Below are 10,000 nucleotides of genomic sequence, written 5' to 3'. Positions count from 1 at the left end.
GTATTATACGTCCTTATTCCTGTATGTTTAGGTACAAACACACCTTAGCCTATGCCATGCATCTATTCTATCGACCAGCCTCTGAAGTGTTTGATGAACAGCTGGGTCAACTGTGGACCGTCTGCCGCAACCCGTGATTTGAACTTAAGCAGGCTTAACTCCAAGCGGCCCTTGCATGTATGAGGACTGCCAGTAACGCTGCCCGTTACACCACGAAGGTCCATGTCACACTGTGGTATGATGATCTTACAGGAACCGAATGGAAGTTAGTGCTGGTATTATAATATGTGGATGATACAGTCTCGTTAGCTAATCCAGAAGATTTGGTTGTAATGGCGAGCGATTCCATCGATGCACGTAGGAGGTGCTTGACGAAAGCTCAGTATTATTAAAACAATTTTTGGAAAGGGCAGGAGATGTCATGTGGAAGGGTATGTTTTAGGGGCGAGGCTCAGTGCGGATGGCCGTGGAAAGACAGAAAAGATTTGAATCCTACGAGGTCGAGAAAGATGTTGAATCTCCACTGAGAGCTCTGATGAAGGATTGGAATTCAAGCTTAGGGTTGTACAAGAAGCTTGCGCGAAGTAGTTCTTATCGAGCGACTCGTGTCTCATCTGGTCTCGGTACCATTCCTGTTTTCCGTTGCTACATACGTCTTATAGCCCATAGAAAACGGTCATAAAGTGAAAAGGTATATATATTATCCCTGGGGATAGGGGAAAAAGAATACTTCTCACGTATTCCCTGCGTGTCGTAGAAGGCGACTAAAAGGGGAGGAAGCGGGGGGCTGGAAATCTTCCCCTCTTTTTTTTTTTCTAATTTTCCAAAAGAAGGAACAGAGAAGGGAGCCAGGTGAGGATATTCCCTCAAAGGCCCAGTCCTCTATTTTTAACGCTACCTCGCTAACGCGGGAAATGGTGAATAGTATGAAAGAATTTATATAAATATATATATATATATATATATATATATATATATCACGGGTTATAGTTATGGGTGATTTGAATGCAAAGGTGAGTAATGTGGCAGTTGAGGGAATAATTGGTATGCATGGGGTGTTCAGTGTTGTAAATGGAAATGGTGAAGAGCTTGTAGATTTATGTGCTGAAAAAGGACATGATTGGGAATACCTGGTTTAAAAAGCGAGATATACATAAGTATACTTATGTAAGTAGGAGAGATGGCCAGAGAGCGTTATTGGATTACGTGTTAATTGACAGGCGTGCGAAAGAGAGACTTTTGGATGTTAATGTGCTGAGAGGTGCAACTGGAGGGATGTCTGATCATTATCTTGTGGAGGCTAAGGTGAAGATTAGTATGGGTTTTCAGAAAAGAGGAGTGAATGTTGGGGTGAAGAAGGTGGTGAGAGTAAGTGAGCTTGGGAAGGAGACCTGTGTGGGGAAGTACCAGGAGAGACTGTGTACAGAATGGAAAAAGGTGAGAACAATGGAAGTAAGGGGAGTGGGGGAGGAATGGGATGTATTTAGGGAATCAGTGATGGATTGCGCAAAAGATGCTTGTGGCATGAGAAGAGTGGGAGGTGGGCTGTTTAGAAAGGGTAGTGAGTGGTGGGATGAAGAAGTAAGAGTATTAGTGAAAGAGAAGAGAGAGGCATTTGGACGATTTTTGCAGGGAAAAAATGCAATTGAATGGGAGAAGTATAAAAGAAAGAGACAGGAGGTCAAGAGAAAGGTGCAAGAGGTGAAAAAAAGGGCAAATGAGAGTTGGGGTGAGAGACTATCAGTAAATTTTAGGGAGAATAAAAAGATGTTCTGGAAGGAGGTAAATAGGGTGCGTAAGACAAGGGAGCAAATGGGAACTTCAGTGAAGGGCGTAAATGGGGAGGTGATAACAAGTAGCGGTGATGTGAGAAGGAGATGGAATGAGTATTTTGAAGGTTTGTTGAATGTGTCTGATGACAGAGTGGCAGATATAGGGTGTTTTGGTCGAGGTGGTGTGCAAAGTGAGAGGGTTAGGGAAAATGATTTGGTAAACAGAGAAGAGGTAGTAAAAGCTTTGCGGAAGATGAAAGCCGGCAAGGCAGCAGGTTTGGATGGTATTGCAGTGGAATTTATTAAGAAAGGGGGTGACTGTATTGTTGACTGGTTGGTAAGGTTATTTAATGTATGTATGACTCATGGTGAGGTGCCTGAGGATTGGCGGAATGCGTGCATAGTGCCATTGTACAAAGGCAAAGGGGATAAGAGTGAGTGCTCAAATTACAGAGGTATAAGTTTGTTGAGTATTCCTGGTAAATTATATGGGAGGGTATTGATTGAGAGGGTGAAGGCATGTACAGAGCATCAGATTGGGGAAGAGCAGTGCGGTTTCAGAAGTGGTAGAGGATGTGTGGATCAGGTGTTTGCTTTGAAGAATGTATGTGAGAAATACTTAGAAAAGCAAATGGATTTGTATGTAGCATTTATGGATCTGGAGAAGGCATATGATAGAGTTGATAGAGATGCTCTGTGGAAGGTATTAAGAATATATGGTGTGGGAGGCAAGTTGTTAGAAGCAGTGAAAAGTTTTTATCGAGGATGTAAGGCATGTGTACGTGTAGGAAGAGAGGAAAGTGATTGGTTCTCAGTGAATGTAGGTTTGCGGCAGGGGTGTGTGATGTCTCCATGGTTGTTTAATTTGTTTATGGATGGGGTTGTAAGGGAGGTAAATGCAAGAGTCCTGGAAAGAGGGGCAAGTATGAAGTCTGTTGGGGATGAGAGAGCTTGGGAAGTGAGTCAGTTGTTGTTCGCTGATGATACAGCGCTGGTGGCTGATTCATGTGAGAAACTGCAGAAGCTGGTGACTGAGTTTGGTAAAGTGTGTGGAAGAAGAAAGTTGAGAGTAAATGTGAATAAGAGCAAGGTTATTAGGTACAGTAGGGGTGAGGGTCAAGTCAATTGGGAGGTGAGTTTGAATGGAGAAAAACTGGAGGAAGTGAAGTGTTTTAGATATCTGGGAGTGGATCTGGCAGCGGATGGAACCATGGAAGCGGAAGTGGATCATAGGGTGGGGGAGGGGGCGAAAATTTTGGGAGCCTTGAAAAATGTGTGGAAGTCGAGAACATTATCTCGGAAAGCAAAAATGGGTATGTTTGAAGGAATAGTGGTTCCAACAATGTTGTATGGTTGCGAGGCGTGGGCTATGGATAGAGATGTGCGCAGGAGGATGGATGTGCTGGAAATGAGATGTTTGAGGACAATGTGTGGTGTGAGGTGGTTTGATCGAGTAAGTAACGTAAGGGTAAGAGAGATGTGTGGAAATAAAAAGAGCGTGGTTGAGAGAGCAGAAGAGGGTGTTTTGAAATGGTTTGGGCACATGGAGAGAATGAGTGAGGAGAGATTGACCAAGAGGATATATGTGTCGGAGGTGGAGGGAACGAGGAGAAGAGGGAGACCAAATTGGAGGTGGAAAGATGGAGTGAAAAAGATTTTGTGTGATCGGGGCCTGAACATGCAGGAGGGTGAAAGGAGGGCAAGAAATAGAGTGAATTGGAGTCATGTGGTATACAGGGGTTGACGTGCTGTCAGTGGATTGAAGCAAGGCATGTGAAGCGTCTGGGGTAAACCATGGAAAGCTGTGTAGGTATGTATATTTGCGTGTGTGGACGTGTGTATGTACATGTGTATGGGGGGGGGGGGGTTGGGCCATTTCTTTCGTCTGTTTCCTTGCGCTACCTCGCAAACGCGGGAGACAGCGACAAAGTATAAAAAAAAAAAAAAAAAAAAAATATATATATATATATATATATATATATATATATATATATATATATGGATGTGTGTGTGTGGGGAGAGAGAGAGAGAGAGAGAGAGAGAGAGAGAGAGAGAGCAGGTGAAAGCGGTAATTTCCTTCGAGTTAGACAAGTGGTTAGAGTAACTAGGATTGTGGGGTGTCCTCGATGTGTGTTTATCATCTCGTGTTATTTTCACACTTAGTGCACCACCTGGATTCCGTTATTGTAATAGACGCAAACACGAAGATCAGAGGCACACACAGTTCCGTCTTTCGAAATCCCTTTGTCGCCTTCCTTTGTGCTTCCTCGAAGCATCAACAAAGGCCTCTAACACGAACGCGTAGGAATGGAAGGACTTAGTAGGAACAAAAATACGTACAAAAAATAGGATCCAATCCAAAGCCAGGTTGATCCGCCAGTAAAAAAGAGAAAAAAAAATGGCATCAGATCAAATAAAGCAAAAAATAAATAAATAAATGCTTGTAACGGTATTAGCCTATTGGGAGAGAGAGCGTTTGCACGTCAAGGCAGTACGAAGAAGGTGGTGGCAACACTGGCTCCGAGGTGGAAGCGGGGCGGCAATGGTAGTCGTAGCCTGGCTTGGGTCCCGGCTGGTGGGGTGCGGTGTCGCTTTACCTAACGGTCGCGCGCGCTCTGGCGGGAAAACCTCCCGCCCAGCGCCTCCACACACACACAACACACTCCCTCTCAACCCAGAGCAACAGGACCTGACGCCTCTGGGGTTTTTATTTTTATTTAAGACCTTGAAATGCTTCTTCTTGTGGTGGTGGTTATGATGAGGTGGTGTCGTTAAAAAGTTCCTGTGACGACGATGTGGACTTTATTACCGTCTGATATCAGTGTGAATTCAACCAGATCATGAGAATATAAAAGGAAGGTAAAATGTTTTAAAAGAATTAAAAAAAAAAAAAACTTCTGGCGAGTAAATGAGGTTTTAATCAGTTGCCTATAAACGTGTGTTGTATTCGAACACCGTTTTCTTTTGCGTGGTGGAAAGCGTTAACTGACGCGAAGTGCTCTTAAACACCCTCGTTAAGGTAAGTAGCAATTACCACTTCGACTCATGTGTTGTTATTCATCGAAACCGAGTGACTTTCTCTCCTCCCTTCCCCCTGTAAAGTATATAAAGTATCTTAAATATGCTCTACGCGAGAAACATGACTGACTAACGCATTCGCTCCTCACACACTCTCGAAGAGAGAAAAACTCTGTAAAAGTTTTGAACAGAAAGTATATAAATGGTTATTCCCTTGAGGGGGGAAAACGACCCATGGCATGTAGTAGCTACGCTTTCTCAACACGGACGCAAAGTCGCCCCTCAAATAATCATTACACCGTTCTCTCAAGAGGAGGGCCTCGTCATGAGATTTTAAGTTGGGGTTCAAGTCTAAACTTAGAAGCCAGCCAGTGCCCAGCAAAACCCCTCGCTCGCGTACATACACCTCCTTCAGAATGGGTAACGAAAACATTATTTTTTTTGTATTTAGTCTTGAGGATTATTTTGGTGCGATGAAGTGTGTTTCATGCTTTCATAAATAATCTTATAACTTTCAAGGTTATTCGTATGGATTTATGGATAATCGTACTCGTATACGTCATCGTATCTATCAGGTGGACTTGTATAAATAACCGTGTCTATCAAGGTGTTCATATAGATAATTGTATTCATCAAGGTACTCAGTTAATTGTCTTTATCATAGTGTTCATAGAAATGATTTTATCTATCAGAGTACTCAAATAGATAATCGTATCTTTGATGGTACTCAAATAGATAATCGTATCTATGAGGGTACTTGAATAGATAATCGTATCTGTCAGGGTACTTAAATAGATAATCTTATCTATCAGGGTACTCAGATAATCATATCTATCAGGGTACTCAAATAGATAATCGTATCTATGAGGGTACTCAAATAGATAATCGTATCTATTAGGGTACTCAAATAGACAATCGTATCTATCAGGGTATTCAAATAGATAATCGTATCTATCAGGGTATTCAGATAATCGTATCTATCAGGGTACTCACATAGATAATCGTATCTATTAGGGTACTCAGATAATCGTATCTATCAGGGCACTCAAATAGATAATCGTATCTATTTGGGTACTCAAGTAGATAATCGTATCTCATGTTACTTGTACAGATAATTGTATCTGTCAAGGTACCGAAATAGATAATCGTATCTATCGAGGTACCCTGGTAGATAGTTATCCATCAAGGTACTCAAATAGATCATCATATCTGTCAAGATACTCGAACAGATACTCTTATCTTTTAAGGTACTTATATAGATAGACAAATGTATCTATTAAGGTACTCAAATAGATGGTCGTATCTATTAAGGTACTCGTATAGATAACTGTATCTATCAAGATACTCAGATGGATAACTGTATCTATTAAGATACTCAAATGGATAAGTGTATCTATCAAGATACGCAGATAGATAACAATATCTATCAAGGAACTCAAATAGATAATCCTATATCTTACAACATGATATAAAAAGATGATTATACCAGTCGAGTTAGTGTGTGACAAATGTATAATTATGTGTTCTTTGTGAAACAAATATGTACTTAATATGCCGACATATGTAAGCGAAAAGGTAAGCTGTTCCCCCCCTCACACCCTTTCTTTTTAACCCCCTTGTCTCATTTCAATGTACCTATTAGATCGACGAAATATAAGAGTAATTTGTACTTATTGAATCGAAGCTCAAGCCCAGATGGGAGTTCGTCTTGGGTAGACAGACAGACGTAGGAACAGACAGAGAGTACGTGTTGAACGGCGAGATTCTCTTAGTAGGCAGAGCTAGCGCGTAGCGCTCACCGCTCGGGAGAAAAGAAAAAATCTAAGGAGGGGGGGGGCAAAAATATCGAGTCGTCTAACTAAGGTGTTTGTCAAAAATGTTATGTATGAAATGGAGAAGGTGTGTGTGTGTGAGTTATGTGCACTGAGTGCCAGCAGCCCACGTGAGTGAGAGAGAGAGAGAGAGAGAGAGAGAGAGAGAGAGAGAGAGAGAGAGACAGACAGACAGACAGACAGACAGACAGACAGACAGACAGAGAGTGTGTAAAAAAAAAAATAAGAGAACGGGTACGGAAAGGGGTAACTACATTACGACTCGATAGAAAACGGAAAATCGAATGATGCCTTTGTTAATTGTGACCGTCTGTGCTTCTCTTGTTCGTCGTAAAGAAAGGACAACATATATGTATTATTTGACCTTTTTTATTTTTTCTTTTACGGAAGCATTCGCCACGGCGTTGTTAAAGACGCTGTCCTGTCTCACGAGGAAGAGTTAAGTGTGAAAAAATATCTGTTTTGGTCTAATTTATTAACATTGTAGGCCAAAGCTTTGATAATTAGTGTGATTGTTTACATAAAACATTGTTGCACTTTGTCCCAAAACTCAGCCGGGTGTCCTAGATGGCCGTAGAGAAGTGAGTTTGCCATTTAGATAATGATATCACAAGTTAATGTTAACAGTATATTATTCATAATTTTTTTCATTACGTAAATCCACTGTTTATTATTAATCCTATAAGCTTTGCCACCGGTCATCATCTCGCACTGCTATCAACACACGCTTTGAAAGAAAGCTTTTGAAGTCAGTGATAAAGTAACTTAAGTCTTGAATTACCTTATCGCCATCGTACCGATAATGAACTACAGATGTTCATTCGTTATCTCCACAAGTTCCTGCACGAGTAAAAGGGATGTGCAAGGGCAGTCAGCAGACGTGCTGTGCACTGCAAGGGTTATTATCATTTCACGTCGGACTTGGGGTGAATGAGACCTCCAATCGGATCAGGTCATATATTAATTACTACCATTCCCTCGTCGGCTCATTACGACTGGCATTAAGGGCCGTATTACCGGACATGGATACCCCCCCTGGTAGGCTCGTTAGGAGGCTGTCAGTGAGGGCCATGTCCCTGAGGAGGGCCATGCCAGTGGTTGGTTCATATGGCCGGTCAGTGAGGGCCATGTCCCCGAGTAGGGCCATCTTTGGCAGGCTCATTTGGCCTGTCAGTGAGGGCCATGTCCCTGAGGAGGGCCATGCCTGTGGTAGGTTCATTCAGCCAGTCAGTGAGGGCCATGTCCCCGAGTAGGGCCATCTTTGGCAGGCTCATTTGGCCTGTCAGTGAGGGCCATGCCTGTGGTAGGTTCTTTGGGCCAGTCAGTGAGGGCCATGTCCCCGATTAGGGCCATCTTTGGCCGACGCATTTGGCCTGTCAGTGAGGGCCATGTCTCAGGACAGGGGCCACTCCTTGGCAGGCTTATTGGCCCTGTCAGTGAGGGCCATGTCTCCAGACACGGACCACTCCTGGCAGGCTCATTTGGCCTGTCAGTAAGGGCCATGTCCCAGGGCAAGACCATCCTTGGCTGGCTTATTGGGCCTGTCAGTGAGGGCCATGTCTCCAGACATGGACACCCCCGGGAAATCTTGAGCCGAATTATAAGCTGTCGGCTGGACACTCCTGCCACAGCTGAGGTGCTCCGCCCCAGCCCACGTCGGTACCCCATGTGTCTGCTGAAGCAGTTTCAAGATGAACAGTTGGTCGTGCTGTGTACATCATGTCATTAAAAGCCAGTACGAATCATTTTGACCTTACCAGTGACCTGGACTCTTACGAGGCTTCATGTGCTCTGACCTTTCGCCTTCGTTGTTGGATGTGATGGCCATCCACGGCTGTGAAGTTGTTACGGCAGATAGCGTTACGAGCGAACGAAGCGCGCATGAACGTCAGACGTAAGTCGTGGGCCGGCAACGTTGCTGGGTCGTAGAGATTCGGGAGATGAATCGCTTGGGAATTTGTGCGATTCACGAAACGTGTTGAATTGGGATGAAGTCTCTGGACAGATGCGTATCATTTCGTGTGCAGTATTTTGCCTTGGGAAATACGATTTTTGTTGTCTGTTTAGTTGAAAGTTTCGTGTGTGTGTGTGATGTGTGTGTGTGTGTGTTCTTTCACACTCGTTCTCGATGTTCTGCTTTAACAAGGTTACTCCAGCAGGGAGACACAAATTTATTCTTCCTGGAAAAATCCCGGTTTAGGAATTTCTTTCTCTTTTACGTCTTTTGGAAAACAATCATACCGGAGGGAGGGATTTCCAGCACCCTAGTCTCGCCCCTCGTACTCGACTTTTACGACACGTAAGAGATACGTGGCTAGTTTTCTTTCGCCCCCCTGTTTCCAGGGGTATATATATATATATATATATATATATATATATATATATATATATATATATATATATATATATATATATATATAATATTTTTTCATACTGTTCGCCATTTCCCACGTTAGCGAGGTAGCGTTCAGAACAGAGGACGGGGCCTTTGAGGGAATAGCCTCACCTGGTCCCCTTCTCTGTTCCTTATTTTGGAAAATTAAAAAAAAAAAGGGGGAGGATTCCAGCCACCCGCTCCCTCCCCTTTTAGTCGCCTTCTACGACACGCAGGGAATATGTGGGAAGTATTCTTTCTCCCCTATCCCCAGGGATAATATATATATATATATATATATATATATATATATATATATTCCTACGAGTCCACGGGGAAAATGAAACACGATATGTTCCCAAGTGCACTTTCATGTCATAATCACATCATCAGGGAAGATGCAAGAGAGAAATATAACAGTCAGTTGATATACAACGGGAGAGAAGAGCCATCTTGAGCGAGGCCCTTATCATCGTCTGTTGACGAAAGGGATTAACAGTCCTGTTGAGGAGTTTCTAACTCCAAGGAAGTCCATTATTCCAAACCCCCCCCCCCCCCCCCCCCCCCATGATGCTGGAAGTAGCACAGCTTTGCTGGACTTCCTGGACTGCTTAGAGTCCTAACACAAAGATCTTGTCAGAAGGTAGGGGCTAGCGCGTAGCGCTCCCCGCTGGTAATAAGTGTTTCTCGGAGATCGTGGTGTGTGTGTGTTCATGTTGTCATGTGTGTGAGAATGAGCGTTTATGTTTGGGGACTGGAAGCCGAAAGTGTGTGTGTGTGTGTGTGTGCCGAAACGTCTCACCCAAAGCAAAGAGTTTACCAAAATGTTTCACGCGAGCGAGGAAACGTTCCGGTAATGTCCGAGCCCCTCACCCTGACCCAATCACTGTCGCCAAACGTTTTCTCTGTCCAACCTCTCGAAAGTTGCAGCTCTTTGAAGGACGACTCGATACCGTGAGTTTCTAATTTAAAAGTTAATGAACTAATTAAGCAGGCGGAAGATG

General features: G+C 43.4%; 1 protein-coding gene across 3 annotated transcripts in view; it reads left to right on the top strand.

Annotated features, from left to right (window-relative positions):
* LOC139756391 (uncharacterized) overlaps window positions 1-10,000 on the top strand; it is a 437,124-nt gene that overhangs the window by 142,379 nt on the left and 284,745 nt on the right. Inside the window, exon 1 of one of the 3 annotated variants that reach the window (XM_071675794.1) lies at window positions 4,350-4,791. The exons of the other annotated variants lie outside the window; for them this stretch is intronic. The gene's annotated coding sequence lies outside the window, so the exon portion shown is untranslated. Of the gene's footprint in view, window positions 1-4,349; window positions 4,792-10,000 lie in introns of those variants that run through there. 3 annotated transcript variants of the gene reach the window in all.

The sequence above is a fragment of the Panulirus ornatus genome, chromosome 21 (assembly GCF_036320965.1).
Source record: "Panulirus ornatus isolate Po-2019 chromosome 21, ASM3632096v1, whole genome shotgun sequence".
Classification (NCBI taxonomy): domain Eukaryota; kingdom Metazoa; phylum Arthropoda; class Malacostraca; order Decapoda; family Palinuridae; genus Panulirus; species Panulirus ornatus.
This window is presented reverse-complemented; position numbering and strand designations above follow the sequence as displayed.